Source organism: Bactrocera neohumeralis, unplaced genomic scaffold (genome assembly GCF_024586455.1).
Source record: "Bactrocera neohumeralis isolate Rockhampton unplaced genomic scaffold, APGP_CSIRO_Bneo_wtdbg2-racon-allhic-juicebox.fasta_v2 cluster11, whole genome shotgun sequence".
Lineage (NCBI taxonomy): Eukaryota > Metazoa > Arthropoda > Insecta > Diptera > Tephritidae > Bactrocera > Bactrocera neohumeralis.
Window position 1 is genome coordinate 3,977,645 of NW_026089624.1, and position 16,904 is coordinate 3,994,548.

The following is a 16,904-nucleotide window of genomic DNA, read 5'->3' on the forward strand; positions in this document are numbered from 1 at the left end:
ATCTTCTTATGCTGGAATCTAGTACTGCAGATAACCAAATTTCGGGCCCTGGCGAAGTCGATCAGCCTCAACCCATTTGGAGATGTTTCGTCGTGGAGGCTGAATTTACCGACCGTCGTGCCAAAGATACTTTCTTTGCCCACCCTAGCGTAAAAGTCGTCAAGCACGATTTTGACATCGTGGCGAGGGCAGCGCTCATAGGTGTGCTCCAAGCGCTCATAGAAGGCATCTTTGGTCTCATCGTCCTTCTCTTCCGTCGGGGCGTGGGCGCAAATCAGCGATATGTTGAAGAATCTCGCTTTGATGCGGATTGTGGCTAGACGTTCATTCACCGGAGTGAATGATAGTACTCAGCGACGGAGTCTCTCTCCCACCACGAATCCCACGCCAAACTTGCGCTCCTTTATATGGCAACTGTAGTAAATGCCACAAGGACCTACTCGTCCCAGTCCTTGTCCCGTCCATTGCATTTCTTGGACGGCGGTGATGTCAGCTTTCACTCTAACTAGGACATCAACCAGCTGGGCAGCGGCACCTTCCCAATTAAGGGACCGGACATTCCATGTGCATGCCCTGAATTCGTAGTCCTTATTTCGTTTGCCATGGTCGTCATCAAAAGGGGGGTCACACATCAGAGGCTTGTTGTTTCCTTTCATTCGGGGTATTTTTTACGTGGCGGGTCTTAAACCCAGCGCACAATCCTATGTAGGGGATGTTTCGCCTTCTCACTTTAGCTCGCCTTCAAGCGGATGTTCTTAGGCTAACCAGAAGATACTTGGTCAAAGACCGGAAGTCGTGAGCTGCTTGAGCCATATGAATCGTTTCTGACCACTCCCAAGTGAATGGCGATCAGAGAACTTTCCTCACTTGCGTGAACTTCTACACATGACCCCATTCTCTTGAACAAACCATAACTGAATCATTATATAGTATAGGGCGTGAGACGCGCCCTCTTCTGTTCTACTCCTGCACTATTATTCACTACAACAAAAAGCATATACATACATATGTATATGTGTAACGATATACGATGCAGAAGCAGAGACTGTGAAGATGTTGTTACATCATATATATTTATATACGTATTCCTTAAGGGATTTATGATGTCAATAAAAACTGTGGATTGCCAATTTAACTATTCCATTATATTGCTATCACGATAAATGATATCCTTGACAACAAAGGGCGAGCGGAGCCGCGGGTTTAGACTAGTACATATGTATGTTTATAAAAGGAAGTCGTGTTAGTTACACCAATTATAACTCAAGAACGGATAAACCGAATTAGCTTAAAAATTGGTGGGTAGATGGCGTAGAACCAGGGTAAGGACATAGGATAATTTTTATCTCTTTATGTTAAATTTCAAGACAATTCATAAATACAAAAATTATATTTCAAATCATAAGCATTCGTTAAAAATTCATGTTTGTAGAAATCATTTGAATATTTCATTGCTTAAAATAAAAATTATAACAACAATAAAAACAATAAAAAAACTACATACCACTACATAGTATAAAATAAAGTAGTTTTTTCTGCCCCTATGTCCCTTTGTATGCTTAAATCTTTAAACTACGCAATGGTTTTTAATGCGGTTTTTTTAATAGACAGAGTGATTGAAGAAGAAGGTTTATATGTAGTTGAAAGAAATTCTCATTCGGCGTAATTCTAGATAGAAAAACTCTCTCAACGTGCTCAAGTAACGGTCTCCAGTAACCGTAACGGTGTGACCGTTTTCTTCGAAGAAATAGGGCCCGACAATGCAGCGTGATGAAACTGCACACCACACTGTGACACGAAGTGGATGCAATTCCGTCTCATGGAGTATCTGTGGGTTGGAAGAACTTCATATTCGACAATTTTGTTTGTTTATGTTGCCGTTTAAATCGAAATGGGTCTCGTCAGACATGAAAAGACAGTTCAACATGCTTCCATCCTCTTCCACCATTCGAAGCATCTTCTGGCAAAATTCCAAGCGAATCGGCAAGTCTGCAGCAATCAGTTTGTTGGCCATTTGAATTTTAAATGGGAATAAGTCCAAATCTTTGTGCATAATTGACTGTAAGGACTGTCTGCTTACACCCATTTGGGCAGATAAGCTTCTTGTCGAAACACGTAGATTGTTTTGTATGGCAGCAGCTACAGCAGCGATTGCTTCCTCCGTTCGAACTGAAGGCTTTCGATGGTAAGGTCTTCTGTTGACTGTCCCATGCTCGGCAAAATTGTTTACAAGTCTCATCATGGTCCATCTGCTCGGAGGATTGCCGCCAAACGTGCGCCTATACTCTCTTTGAACCGAAACTACGGACTCCAGTGCGTGATAGCGGCGGACAATCCAAATTCTTGTTTCAGTGTCCCAGTTATCCATTTTTGTTAAATGTAAAAGTCAATCTGCAAAATAAAAAAAAATTAACCAGATTCATTAATTTGAAAAAAAGTTATTTAATTTTTTTTTGGTAGCGGCTTTCATCAGCCACCCTGTATAATAACATCCGTTAAATGGTGGATAATTAATGTTACTTTTGAGGTTGCTAATGTGATGTCGTAAAGTTAATATTTAATTACATTTTTCCGCGCTTACATTGAAAACGCAGGCTGAACTCCACGAGATTTATTAAAATAATGTACATTCTGTCAAGAAAGTATCGGGAACTCTTCAATTCCCCCTCTCATCTCCCGCTTATATGGAAGACAGGTAAATTTTTTTTGCTGGGTTGGTATAATACCCGAGACGTTTCGTTTCCGGATTATATTGGAAACAACACGTTTCGTCACCAGTCACAATATTGTAAAGGAAGCTTTTATTCTTATTGCCCTCTTTAATGATGTCCTTCGAATGCTGGATTCTGAGCAATTTTTGGGCGTCAGTTAATTTGTGCGGAACAGACCGTCCACACACCTTGTTTCATCAATTGAAACGTTTCGGTAAAAGTTTAACCAATTTTAAAACAAAATTTAATGTTGGCTCTTTGTTCGAAGCTCATTTTCGCACTCAAGCATACTGACATTTGGACGATTGAAAACGATAGCAGATTCTAACGCACCAGTCGACATATAGATGGCTCCACCAGGAAGCGCTAGATTAAAAAATTCCTGTTTACTTTGGTACGAACTTGAAGGAGCTCTCTAGCGAGGAATATTTAACCGAAAACGATGAAGTAAATGCGTACAATTTCAAACAGATACTTTCTCAAAAATTTTTGGAATAGTAGAAAAGAACTGCAACCAAATACGCAGTGCAATGGATTATAACTGGCTCAGTAATGCGTAGATTATTATTATACCTCGTGCATCCCAAAAGACTGATGTCATAACCTTGCCAGCCGACTTTTTCCTCTTTCCACGCTTGAAGACCGGTTCATCATGTGCAGTCCACTATAATATCTGTCGATTGGACTCCAGTGTGAAATGATGGAGCTGTATTTCTATTGTTACACACCGACGAAAAAGTTTGGCTTTATTACGATTAAAGAGCCCTCAAACACTTCTCAGAATCAGCAATTCGTTGTTTTTGTTAGATTATGAACTTACGAGGCACCCATTTTGCACTCAGCTTTCGCCTCTTTACGGCGCCCACTGCCTTCATTGTCCTCCGTGCTCACTTCGCCTCTTTCCAACTTAGCAAATCTCTCATCAACGGTTGATCTTCCTGGAGAGCCCAAATTCAACACTATTTTCCCTAAAAAAGCAATGCTTTATTAACACACGAAATGCTTTTATGATCCACGTTTTTGTAAATTAACACAAGTTGCTTCACAAAAATGCTACATCTCATTAACTAATAGTTATAATATAACTAATAGAAATCATATAGATGATAGTAGTAGTATTATCTATGGGTCACCCACAGTAAAGCGTGGACGGGTCCTCTAGTATGTACATATATACTTTCAAGTATTTTGACAAATCTTTTTTTTCATCACATCCAGGTTAAAAAAATAACCGGAACTTGTGTGTTGGTGTTAGTGCATAGAGAAAAAATTTGTAATTGTATTGAAATTTCTGAGAAAAGGAGTTAGCCGTGGCTGGCAGGGCTGTTACATTTTCTGCAATTTTCAAGCGTGTAAGAGAGGAAAAATGTCGACATTCAAGCTTGTGGTAATCTTAATATGTTAAAAAAGAAAAGGCGGTACACAATTTTTCAAGATGAAGAATTAATATCAGAAGCCGCGTGAAACGCAATTTTGTGATAAATTTTGGCGTTTCAATAGATAAGCTCTTATTTAATAAATATTTTAATTGAGAATAATTCTTTTAAATATACCTATAGATAGAAATCAATGCAATTTTTTTTTTAACTAGAACTTTCTTTATTGCAGATTAACAAGTCGATAAAGACTCGTAAATGTGTACATTGATAATTTCTTGATTGCACCGTTGCCTGCGAATATAATCCGTGCGAAATTTTATGAAGATATCTTGTAAGATAAACAAGTTTTCTTGAACGGTCATCGGTTCTCGATTAATTTGTTATCCGTTCTATAAATTGTAATTTTTGTTGGCATGCTTCATTTACTAAATACTTCTATTATTGATGTCGCACAAGACCTTATGGTAGATGATGAAGCCTCACAGCTACGCGCGTTCTTAGAGGATTCAATGGAGAATGGCGTGGTGAAAACCATCAAAATTCTGCTAACAGAAAGTCCCACGAATCTACTGAAGGATCGCGGAAAAATTATTGACGTACATAAGTTTACTAAAAATTACTGGACATTGCTTGCCTTTATATCACAAGATATCTGTTTAAGGTTAGTGGCATTTAGTACATAAATTAGTATAACAATAAAGTTAGACAAAAGACGCTTAAGAAAATATGAAACCACTTTTTGACAGTTGCATCTGCTTTGGGGTTGCGGTTAATCACTTTGAAACTGTGCATGATGAAAGAGAAACTTTGCTATATCGCCTATGGCATCGAGATGGAACAGGGAGTAGCGTTGGAAAAAACTGTGCTCGTCTCCAATTGTTTTGAATTAACGAAAGTTACTAACATAATATTTTTTTCTTGATTACAGTTACCCGATGGTTGTGTGATAAAGGTTTTGAGGCGCTATTCCAATCGCATTTAATAAACGTTGAATGACAAGGCATCGCTGGGTTACCATACAAACGGCCGATATCCATATACGACAGGGATTGTATAAGCATATGATTGGTTTTACACCTTAAAGTATTTCCCTGGCTTTGATTCTTGCAAGTTGCAAGAGTATAAAATGTTCGCTTACACCCGAACTTAGCCCTCCTTTACCTGTCATTTACTTTAGTTTTTAGTTTAGGTAAGAAATCCGAGGCTGGTTCATAAAAAAATCCTATTATTAATTTCTTCTCTAGTAATATCAGCTCGTGAAGTTCCTACCTGGCCTTGCCTACGCGAGCATAAGCGATCTTGGCTATGCTGCGAATTAGGGTGTCCTGCCAATTGAGGGGAGAATATCGTCTATTTCCATCGATTCATCGATTCGCATTGAATTTGCTTAAATTGCTTATTATGACCATAATTTTGTTTATATTGGTTGGTTTTGACCAAAATTTGGTCTAGGGTTTCCTACCATTTGTGGTCCTTGGAAATTACATGAATTTGGTTTATAATTATTATTGTATATTCCGCTATTATTTTACTTATGTTGGCCTGATGTATTACGCCTAATAACATTTTGAAATATCTGATTGTACGAACCTTGATTACCTCTATTACGATAATTTGTGATATATCTTTGTCCTTTATTAGTGCGGATAAATTAGTGGTAAGTAATTGGAAATGAAAAAATATTTCATAGAAAACGGTAAAAAATATTATAATTAGCAGAAATTTAGAATTCATGTTGAGGATCCGCTACGACGAAAAGATATAGTCTTCATCACCGCATTGTTTTGTCTCGATGGCAAAGATAGCAATGGTTTTTGGATGCGTGTGTGAAACAAGAAGATTAAGAAAAGTATTGCAGAACCTTAGTAAGAGCAAGAGCCAAAAGTTTGGAAAGAAATTTAATATTGTTTTTTTTTTAAGTTATACCTATACCTGCGCTTAGTGTTCTGTTTATATAACTTGTAATAATATATATATTTACGTTAAAAATGACAAGACAGTTATCCATTAATAATACATACATATATGTATACATGGTATTAATTAATTTTAACAATTAGTTTAAGTTATAGTTAAATAAAGCAAAATTATATAAAAATACTGAATATGAAAAATACTGAAAGAATCAAATTTGTTAAGAGTAACAAATATAATAACATACCGAGATAATAAATATGCTTTTTACTGCTAAAAAATAGATAACAAACACGATAACTTGTTTATATATTAAAGACAACAAACTGCTTACCAAAATAATAACTAACAGAAATTTGAATAATGGGTAAGCTCTGCGCTAACAAATGCATATGTTATGGATAACACATAGGTAACCACTAACCACCTAACAAACGTATTTGTTTCTTTTAACAGACTGTGAGCAGATTTGATAACCAATGTATGTCATTCTATTAACCAAAACATAACAAACAAGGTACGCATGTAAGGGTAACATAGAACAAGACAGGATGCCATATTCGCCATTGGTTAGAGCAAGAAAACCATTGAACATCAAATGGCGATGTGCTACTTTTTTCCCACTCTCTGAACAAAAGTAACAAATAGTTTAACGTATGCAAAAGTGAATAATAATACATAAGTTGCTTACACGTTTGCTAACAAATACCCGTCTTAGAGAGTAAATTGTCATTTTGATTATTTGAAAATTCAGTTTTCACTTCGACAAAAAAATTAAAGCGCAAACTGCACATTTATAGTTTCAACCGCATGATGCTAACAAAGATGAAATGTCATTATTTGCGGAAATTGCGTTTTAATATTCAAAACAGATATTTTAGGAAGACATGGAAAATCGTTACTAAATACCACACACATATACACACCCATGATCAAATTTCACTTGGACTGGCGGGTGCTAACCGAATCGATAACCGTCTTAAAAACCACTGGTTCAAAACCGGTTTTGAACATATAGTCTCTTAGGCAAAGTTGTTCAGAATGATATGTATATAAGCGATTTTTCCGCTTTTTGACTAAAAAATAGAATACCATCATCTGATTTCGGAGTTAAAATGGGTGTGTATGGGTATTAGTTGCCGCTGACTTATGATTTTTAAAATACTTTAATTTAAAGTTCAAAAAGTCACTTATGTTTCTTTGTTTTCTAGTGACTTTTACACTTATATTTATAACTTTTATATTCACTAATGCCAAATTAATTCGTTTCAACACAACTGTTTCGTATTAAATTGTGCGAAATAACTTTAACTCAAGAATTAACTTTAATTTTTCATTCATACAATACCAAAAGGGTGCATGTTGATATAAAATAAGTGTTACTATATTTTGAAATGCAATAAAAACAAATAAAAAAGAGACATTATACCGTCAGTACAAAATTCATAATTTTATAATGAGTAACACAAAGATGGCTAAGCACTAAGGCCCATCTTTGGGCTAAAAATTTTGAAAATTTGACCGGGCCACGCCCTCTAATAGGTTTAGTATACAAATACATATCGAAATACTTCAGAGACATTAAATTTTACCCCCGAAATGCTATGAGAGTGCTTCAAAGGAACCGGTGTAAAAATTAGACAATGGGTGTGGCGCCGCCCACTTTTAGATAAAATCACTGCCAGGACCTGCTCAATCGATTTCAACAGAACTTAACATTCTTCCTTCACATCGCAAAAATAGGCGAAGTCGGACTGCAACCACGTCTACTTCCCATATAACTTATTCTTCTTCTTTACTGGCGTAGACACCGCTTATGCGATTATAGCCGAGTTAACAACAGCGCCCCAGTCGTTTCTTCTTTTCGCTACGTGGCGCCAATTGGATATTCCAAGCGAAGGCAGGTTCTTCTCCACTTGGTCCTTCCAACGGAGTGGAGGTCTTCCTCTTCCTCTGCTTTCCCGGCGGGTACTGCGTCGAATACTTTCAGAGCTGGAGTGTTTTCATCCATCCGGACAACATGACCTAGCCAGCGTAGCCGCTGTCTTTAATTCGCTGAACTATGTCAATGTCGTCGTATACAGCTCATCGTTCCATCGAATGCGGTATTCGCCTTGGCCAATGCGCAAAGGACCATAAATCTTTCGCAGAACTTTGGGAAGGATGGGAATTATGAGCGACGTATAGAGTTTGGCTTTTCAATTACCTACTCAGTCCGAAGTAGCACCTGTTGGCAAGAGTTATCCTGCGTTGGATTTCCAGGCTGACATTGTTGGTGGTGCTTATGCTGTTTCCCAAATATACGAAACTATCTACAACTTCAAAGTTATGACTGTCAACACGTGACGTGAGAGCCAAGTCGCGAGTGCGACGACTGTTTGTTTGGTGACAGGAGATATTTCGTCTTGCCCTCGTTCACTACCAGACCCATTTGCTTTGCTTCTTCCAATATAACACAATTTTATATTTCTTTAGATTCTTTCACCTTCCGGTACACAAATCAAGAAGAAATTAATATAACGGGATAAAATTTGGCACGAAAAATCCGTTTAGAGTATTCCACTTTGTAACCAAAAATCGATATCCAATAAACCATTTACCTAATTTAAAGATTTTCGAACTTCCAGGTGACTTTATGCTGGACATATCGGCCAATATTTGAGTTATCTCAACGACAATTTCAAAGCGTATATATTTGTGTCTAGAACGAATAAAATTGGGTGAAACTTGACCTAGCCCTATATAACAAACACATAACACCCGGGTGACTTTTCTCCATATGCTTGGTGATAGTATCTTAATGAACCTCAGGAAATATTTTATTAGTATGTGGCATATTATTTGAAGGTAGTATTGCCAAAAATATATTAAAACGGGTCACTAGTACCACAACTCCTACATATAAGGACTGCGTCGAATAAAATTGTCCGTTACATTTTTTTCCATATCGTGCAATTAAAATTTTTTAATAAACAAATTTTTATCTTAGTAGCTCTGAAATAAATACCAAAAAATATTATGCATCCGCTAGAGTCAATAAAAATTTATTTAACGCGAAAATGGCAAGCGAAGCGGAAGTGCGCGAAGAAATTATGAAATTTTTTCAAAGGAAACCGCAGTGGTCGTTTAAGAAAATTGCCAAAAAGGTAGGGGCTAACGCTAAAACCATTTCTCGCGTTATTAAACGTTTTAAGGAAAATGTGCGTATTGACAGGAAGAAAGGTTCTGGTAAAAAGACGGGGCCACATGATCGCGAGAAGGCGAAGAACGTTGTTACCATTCTCAAGAAAGACCCAAGCATTTCGGGCAGGAAATCGCCGAGGAAGGCAAACAAGAAAAAAAAGAAATTTCTTGTGTGGCAGGCAATTTGCAGTTGTGGCAAAAAGAGCAGCTCATTCGTTTCATCGGGTACAATCAACAGCGAAATATATATGAAGGAATGTTTACAAAAGAGATTGCTCCCATTTTTAAGCCAACATGAAGTGTCCACGTTTTTTTGGCCTGACTTCGCTTCATGTCACTATAGCAAAACAGCCTTAGAGTGGTTCCAATGGAATGAAGTGATTTATGTACCAAGAGAAGCAAATCACAATTTAAAAAAAAATCTTCAGCAGCTATGAGAGTATTGGACACTACCATAAAAGCACTAATGGACGGGGTTCCGGAGAAAATAAAATATTTATTAATAACACATAATTCTTGGTTTATTCTCCAGTTTTTTAAATTTGAAATAAATGTTCTTAATAAAATATTTTAGGTTATAAAAATCGGACAACTGGGTTAAAAGATTTTTTCATTTTTGTAACGGACAATTTTATTCGACGCAGTCCTTATACTACATACATACAAGTTATGGAAGTTCAACTGTATATGCAATTGCTTGGATTACGATCCTCTGGTTGACGGTTTGCATCTTAATGTATTTCCCTGGATTTTATTTTTGCAAGATGCAAGAGTATAAAATGTTCGATTGCATCGAAACTTCGCCCTTCCTTACTTGTTTTTCCTTGGTTCTTTTTAAAATATGTCAATGAGATATCACTGATTATTTGTTACAATGCAACCCTCTCGTTATTGTGTGAGCAAAAGGAATTGAACAAAAATTATGTATTGAATTAATGTTATTTTTAAACTATATAAATAAAACAAATGTATGGAATGAAATAAATGAAGTGTTATTGGATACAAAAATAATAAATTTCAGTGTAAAACTCATTAAAAATCGAAGAAGTACGCACTTTAAATTATCCATATTAATAATATAAATGCGAAAGTAACTCTGTCTTTCTGTTACTCTTTCACGCCTAAACGGCTGAACGGATTTTGATGAAATTTGGTATGGTGATAGATGATAACCTATAAATGGTCATAGGCTATAAATAATTACGCCATCGTTCTTAGGGGATAGACAGTAAGCAGATAACTAAATTGAGTTAGTGATTTTTAGTCGTTTTTGTTGGGACTTTTGCTCTTTCATGTCTAAATGGCTAAACGGATTTTAATGAAATTTAGATGGTTACCTAAAAACGGATATAAGATCAAAATGATCACGTCATCGTACTTAGGGGGTAGGAAGTAGGCAGAAAACTGAATTGAGTTAGTGATTTTTTTATGGTTTTTGCTGGGAGTTTTGCTCTATCATGCCTAAACGGCTGAACGGATTTTGATGAAATTTAGTTAAGAGATTGATAGTACTTAGTTACATATTTATTATTATGTAGGTAGTTAAGGTAGCTGTTAGATGTAGGTATTTTCTTAACCAATCATTCATATTTATAGGTTTACTCAGATACGTATTATTTTGTATTTTTCCAGTCGCTTTCATTTGTTAATTCTCAATTCATGTGCATGTTCATATGTAGGTAGCATATTGTTTATGCTACATGGTATGGTATTGTTTTCAAGTGCACATGTTGTGTGACCTTGCAGTTGCTAAAATGTATTCTAAGAAACCATGGGTTATCATATGTAAACATTTTATCTTTAGTAATGCTTGTGTTATTGTTGGTTGAATGCTTTTGTTTTGCATTACAATGCAATTAAAGGGGTCCCGGTGGTCTAGAACGCTCAAATTAAGGGTGTTTTATGAATTTTTTTTTAAGGTTTAAAAAAAGAGCAATCAGTTTAAAATTTTTACAGTTTACGTATACACTTATGAAAAGTACAAAAATATTGCTTTCTTAAAAAAAAAAAGTACAGCTATCGCTGGTACTACAACCAAAAAATAAAATTGAAAATTAAAAAAATTTCGCGCTTTTGAAGATCAGATTCTGAAAACAGCTATTTTTGGACCAGTTTTAGATCGAAAAAAAAGCGAAGTTCTTAAAATTAAAATTTGATCGTAGTCAACGCGATAGATATTGATCTTATAAATACCATATTAAAATTTCAAGTGATTCGGATGAATAGGTTTTTTTCATCAACGGCACGCCGAAAAAAGTAATTTTGAGATAAATGAGTTTAAAGTATCCATTCATCGAGCCCCTCGACCGCGCGCTACCTGCTAAAACGGCTATAGAAGCTAAAATAATGTGAATATCCTTCCAAAAATTTTACAATATATTCTTAAAAGACTATACTTTCGAACCAACCAAAAAAAAAAAACGATGTTTAGAAAATTCTAGACCACCGGGACCCCTTATATATGTGTCTGTTTATGTATTTGCTTCGTACTGCCTCAGCATTGGCGAAGATAAGCCTGTTCAATTTATTTGAACATAGTTGTTTAGGTTCAATACGTTATTGATTGATTTAGATATTTAGGTTTTAAATAAAACGGTTTGCTTTATCGAAATTTTTATAAAAAATTGTCTTACGTTGTAGTTTTTAAAATTACAGATTTAAAAAATCTTTAATTATTGTTTTCGATATTCCACACAAACGTAAATCCAATCTAAGTCGTAGTTCTAGCAGATCTCGAACTGCAAAAGTTGCTAGAAGCAAAGAATCTGAAGAGAAGACTCAGACGCGTCAGATGTTAGATTCTCAGCGCCACGCATCTCAAAGGGCCTTTGAAACGTTTATGCAGACTCAGGTCCGTCAGACCCTGGATGCTGAACTCCACGCATCTCAAAGAGCTTCTGAGACAGGGGAACAGACTCAGACACGTCGAGTTTTAAATGCCGAACGTCACGCGTAGTTGATTGCGGCAGAGACTGACGAAGATTCACAAAGACGACGTCTTTTAAATGCTGAACGGCAGGCAGAAAGAAGACGTACGTTTTCAATGAGTACGTGGAAGGCATTTAATGGTGCCGCTTTTGAGTATGACCCTTTGATCGACTATGTTAATCACCGATTGGTTATCATTGAGAGAATGGAAAAAAATGCAGATATTGTGAAGCATTGAAATGGAAAGAAGAAACTCCAGGTATGTGCTGTTCTGGTGGAAAGGTTAAAATTCCATTACTTGGCGAGCCAGAGGAACCTCTTAAATCTTAACTTTTATACGACAGTAACGAATCACCGGTGTTTAAGCAGGACTAGAAAGTATAATTCTTGCTTTCAGATGACGTCATTTGGTATAGATAAGGAGGTCGTAATGCCTGGATTTTCACCTACTTTTACCATCCAAGGACTGGTGTATCACAGGATTGGTTCCTTACTTCCCGCAAATAATGAACAACCAAAGTTTTTGCAACTTTATTTCATGGGCGATGAAGAAAACGAAGCTGATCGCAGGTGTCAAAATATACAAGAAATCGAAAGGGATACTGTTTTAAAAATCCAGAGAATGTTGCATGAACATAATCGCACACCGAGTGGGGAACATGAAGGGCGGTATAAAGCACCGTTAATAAATGAAGTCGCAGCCATGAATACAGGCGAACAGTTTGCTTCCCGTGATATAGTTTTACAGGCCCGAGATGACACATTGACCAGGGTGCCTGATACTCATACATTTTATGATGCGTTGCAATATCCGATCATATTTAGTAAGGGACAAGAGGGGTATCACTTTCAAGTTCCTCAAATTAATCCTGTAACAGGTCTTCCCTTGCATAACAAAAAGGTTTCATGCATGGATTTTTACGCCTACAACATGATGATACGAGAAAACAACTTTAACATTTTACAAACATGCAAGCAACTGGCCAATCAGTTTTACGATGACATGTACGTTAAAGTTGAAAGCGAGAGGTTACGGTACATGTTTAAATGAGTTAAGCATCTACCCCCTATACACGGTAAGACTGGCGCATCCTAATAGAACAGCTGAACTCACCACGTCCGATGACACCATATCCATACATCACCACACAACACAACTCATCAAACAATCAACACACTCAACAAAAAAGATGGGAAAAGGGATAGCGAACACAATTCGTTAAACACTCCTCGCACATCAACTTTCGCTTCGATACTGCGCCGCGTTAACGTTTTGCACCTCTAACGCGATTTTTCCAGTTCCACGGCACCTCGATCGCCAGCATCGGTAGATATTAGTCCGACTTGAAGTCCCAACGCTTATCTCGCCGATATTTATAATAAATAACTTTATAAAATATACATTTACGTTATAAATAAAAGTTAAATGGGTTGTGAATTTTAAATCCGTACGCATTTTTATTTACTAAAGTGAAAGTGATTAGTACATATGTTTATTTGCAAATGTGGCAGCAAATTGTACATGGTCCTTCGAGCCTAAAAGACAGGCACTATAAATTAACAGCCACAAAACGAACCACAAAAAAAAAGTAAATAAACAAAAAATAAAGACTTCTCACGAAAATCGAAAAAAAAACAGGAACAAAACTAGTACAGTGACGTGCAGTGGCAAAAAAACAAAAAAAGTATACCCATGTATATGTACATATGTATATAATACTTGAAGTGAAAAAAAAGTACCAAAAGAAAGTGCAGAAACTAACAAAAATATGAAATAAATCTAAGAACCTAATCAAAAAAGCGGAAAATATAAATATACTCAAAAATACAAACATACATATTTACAAAAATATAAATATATATTGCAAGAAAACAAAACCACTGTGCGCGAATTTAAAACAAAATATAATAAACATTTTCAACAAACAAAAAACAATAAAAACAACACACAGACAATCGGGCGTGAACACAAAATATCTACTAACAATAAAACAACAAAAACTATAAGCCGTTCTCGTATCCAGCAAAATTCAGGAGTGGAAAAGGAATTGGAACAAAACGAAGTGAGCGTATTTATTTCATTTCATTAAATCTATTTGAGCCTTATCAAACACGGCAACTTTTGTTGCGGCAACTCTTAGTTTATAGGCGAGGGGGCGACGAGGAGAGGAGAATCGCGCCGAGTTTCCAGTGTTCAGCAACTCGCTTTGTGCTCTTATTCGTAGCAGTTCGCTGCGACGTTTTTCGGCATTCGTGTTCTTTCTTTCGTAGTACATAGTTGCATTTGCGTATATTTTTTTGAAATTAATATTTTGAATATATTTAAAAAATATTTAATTTCATCTTTTGGTAAGTAATTTGCAAATATATATACAAATATACATAATATAATATAAATATTTTAGAAAATGGAGTATGACGAAAAAATCGAATTAATTAAAGATATTGTGAAATGTATGGAGGAAGCCATACAAATTGATTCAGACGATAGTAAAAAGAGTGATATATCTTTGTTTTAATAAATAAAATGTATTTCTTAATTGACAGAGCTGATATATGTGATAGAGTGGCCCAAATACCTAAAAGGAAAAAGATACGACAATGGGTTAAAGTAAAGAGTAGACAATGGGTTAAAGTAAAGTGAAAGAGAATGAGAAAAAAACTCGAGCAGAGTTGCGCAACACAAGTTGCTCGTGTGAAGGTAATGGGCGACAGCAAAAGAGAATCGCCCGCGAATTAGCAACTAAAGTTGCCCCATGTAATCGCAAACTTTTAATGCACATACATACATATATGTATATGGATGTGAAAAATTCGATTTATATGGCATTATAAAATCCGTTTTAACAGCGGAAAAACGGTTACCAAACTGTTCCACTTTTGAGTTTATTTTGCGGGGAAAACCGACCACAGTTTGGTATAAGTACGTATATATAAATATATGTATACATATATGAATGTACATATGTTAAATAAATAGTATTAATTTATTGCCCATGCAATAATTTACCTTCGTGTATTCAAATACATTTATTAACAAACACAAAAATTAAGCAAATCAAGCATTTACTTGCGAAAATTTCCCTCAAACCCCTTCTGCTTAATAAAGCAGTAACCAGGGCAGTGCCGTCTCAGCCTCGAGGCAAATAAGGCAAGTGCCTATGGGCCCATCGGTACTTAGGGGCCCACTAAAAAAATTAGAACAACAAATTTCTACTTGTTGAAAGACAATGCAAAAAAAAAAATTATATGTATGATCGCGACGCAGCGTAAATAAAAAGAACAAACAAAAATTACTCAAAATTATTTATTTGCTTACGCGAGCCACTTGAAAAGCACGCTTAAACAACAACAATTTCTCAGAAAAGCAACCGGCGTCAAAGCAAAATTTTTTTTTCAGCAATTAAAATATTTTTCAAGGGTAGGTTTCAGCAGAAGCACATCATGTCGGCGCCACAGATTAACCGTTATGTCATTCAGACAAAATTATATACGAGCAGACAAAAAATATAAGAATATTTGCTTCTGCTGAAGACAATTTACAACAGTGGTCGGCAAAATTTCATTTCCAGCAGCAGTCGATGCTCTGCTGACACACATGTTCCATAAACTACTTCGCGCAACGCACGATGATGTGTGTTCGGCTATTGCGTCGCTGCTAGTACTGCAAACAATGTACTACAAACATGAAAACAAATACCAGCACAAAAGCAGCAAAACGCATACATGCTACAAAGCCCTCAGTAGCGTTTGCGTGCCTCTGATTTACAATAACAATTATGATACGATCAATAATGAACGTTTGTGCAAACAAGAAATGTTTAAATTCTTTCTTTCTGTTATTTTATGGCATTGCAGCAGCGTTTTTGCGAGAAGCATTTGAGAAGCATTTTTTCTATTTAAAATTTAAATTCACTTGTGCAAATGCTCTTAAGCTGTGAAGTGCTTTAAATAATTAATAATATTAGTAATATAAAGAATTCATTCATAACCGGAATTTTCTCAATATATTGTTTTGCGGAACAAAAAGGTATGTACCTATTCAAATTATGATTTTTATGCATTATTTATTTTTTTTTTATTTAAGGCAAATAATATGTCTGACAAACAACATGAAAGTGGAGCACAAAAACGTTAAAAACGAGAATAAAACGCTGCTTAGCTCAATGAGCAATTGAAAAAAACACCAAAACTATTCCAACATGGTTTTACTCGCAAATCTGAGAATCAATCTCAGCATCCCACCACAACAATATCTACTTTAGAGCCAGAACCGCGAACTGTACAGTGTATAGAACAGATTGGCGAAAAACAAGATGAAAGAAATTTTAAAGGTGCAGAAGAAAAAAATGAGGAAGCGGTCTTAGATTGCATAACCGAATGTAATTTAGCAGTGGAAAAAGAAATGGAATACCAGAGTTATATTGATTTATGGAAAAATATCACAAACGAATTTTGGTGTACTAGTGATTCAAAAGAATGTCAACATTTTGAAAGTTACTTTTCTGCTTCATTACGACATTATGGCAACTGTGAAAATCGAAATCTTACCAGTTCTATTTTTTTTCGTAATCATATAAGTGGGTGCAAAATTAAAAGAGAGTGGCTAATGTATTCTCCATCTACTAGGAATATTTACTGTTAAGCATGGTGTTTCTCAAAAACAATCACAATTTCAAAATGGATTTTCTGATTGGAAGAATGCTGCGCAACGAATTCAAATGCACGAGAAAAGTGAAGCACATGGAACATGTGTGCAGACATTGATACGCAGGCGCAGTACTCTTGG

At 35.9% G+C, this 16,904-nt stretch overlaps 1 long non-coding RNA gene across 1 annotated transcript; it reads left to right on the plus strand.

Annotated features, from left to right (window-relative positions):
• Positions 1-15,985: 15,985 nt before the first annotated feature.
• LOC126765779 (uncharacterized) lies at positions 15,986-16,568 on the plus strand. The gene is made up of 2 exons (XR_007668571.1): positions 15,986-16,145; positions 16,203-16,568. It is a non-coding gene; the product is annotated as an uncharacterized LOC126765779 (long non-coding RNA).
• Positions 16,569-16,904: the final 336 nt, after the last annotated feature.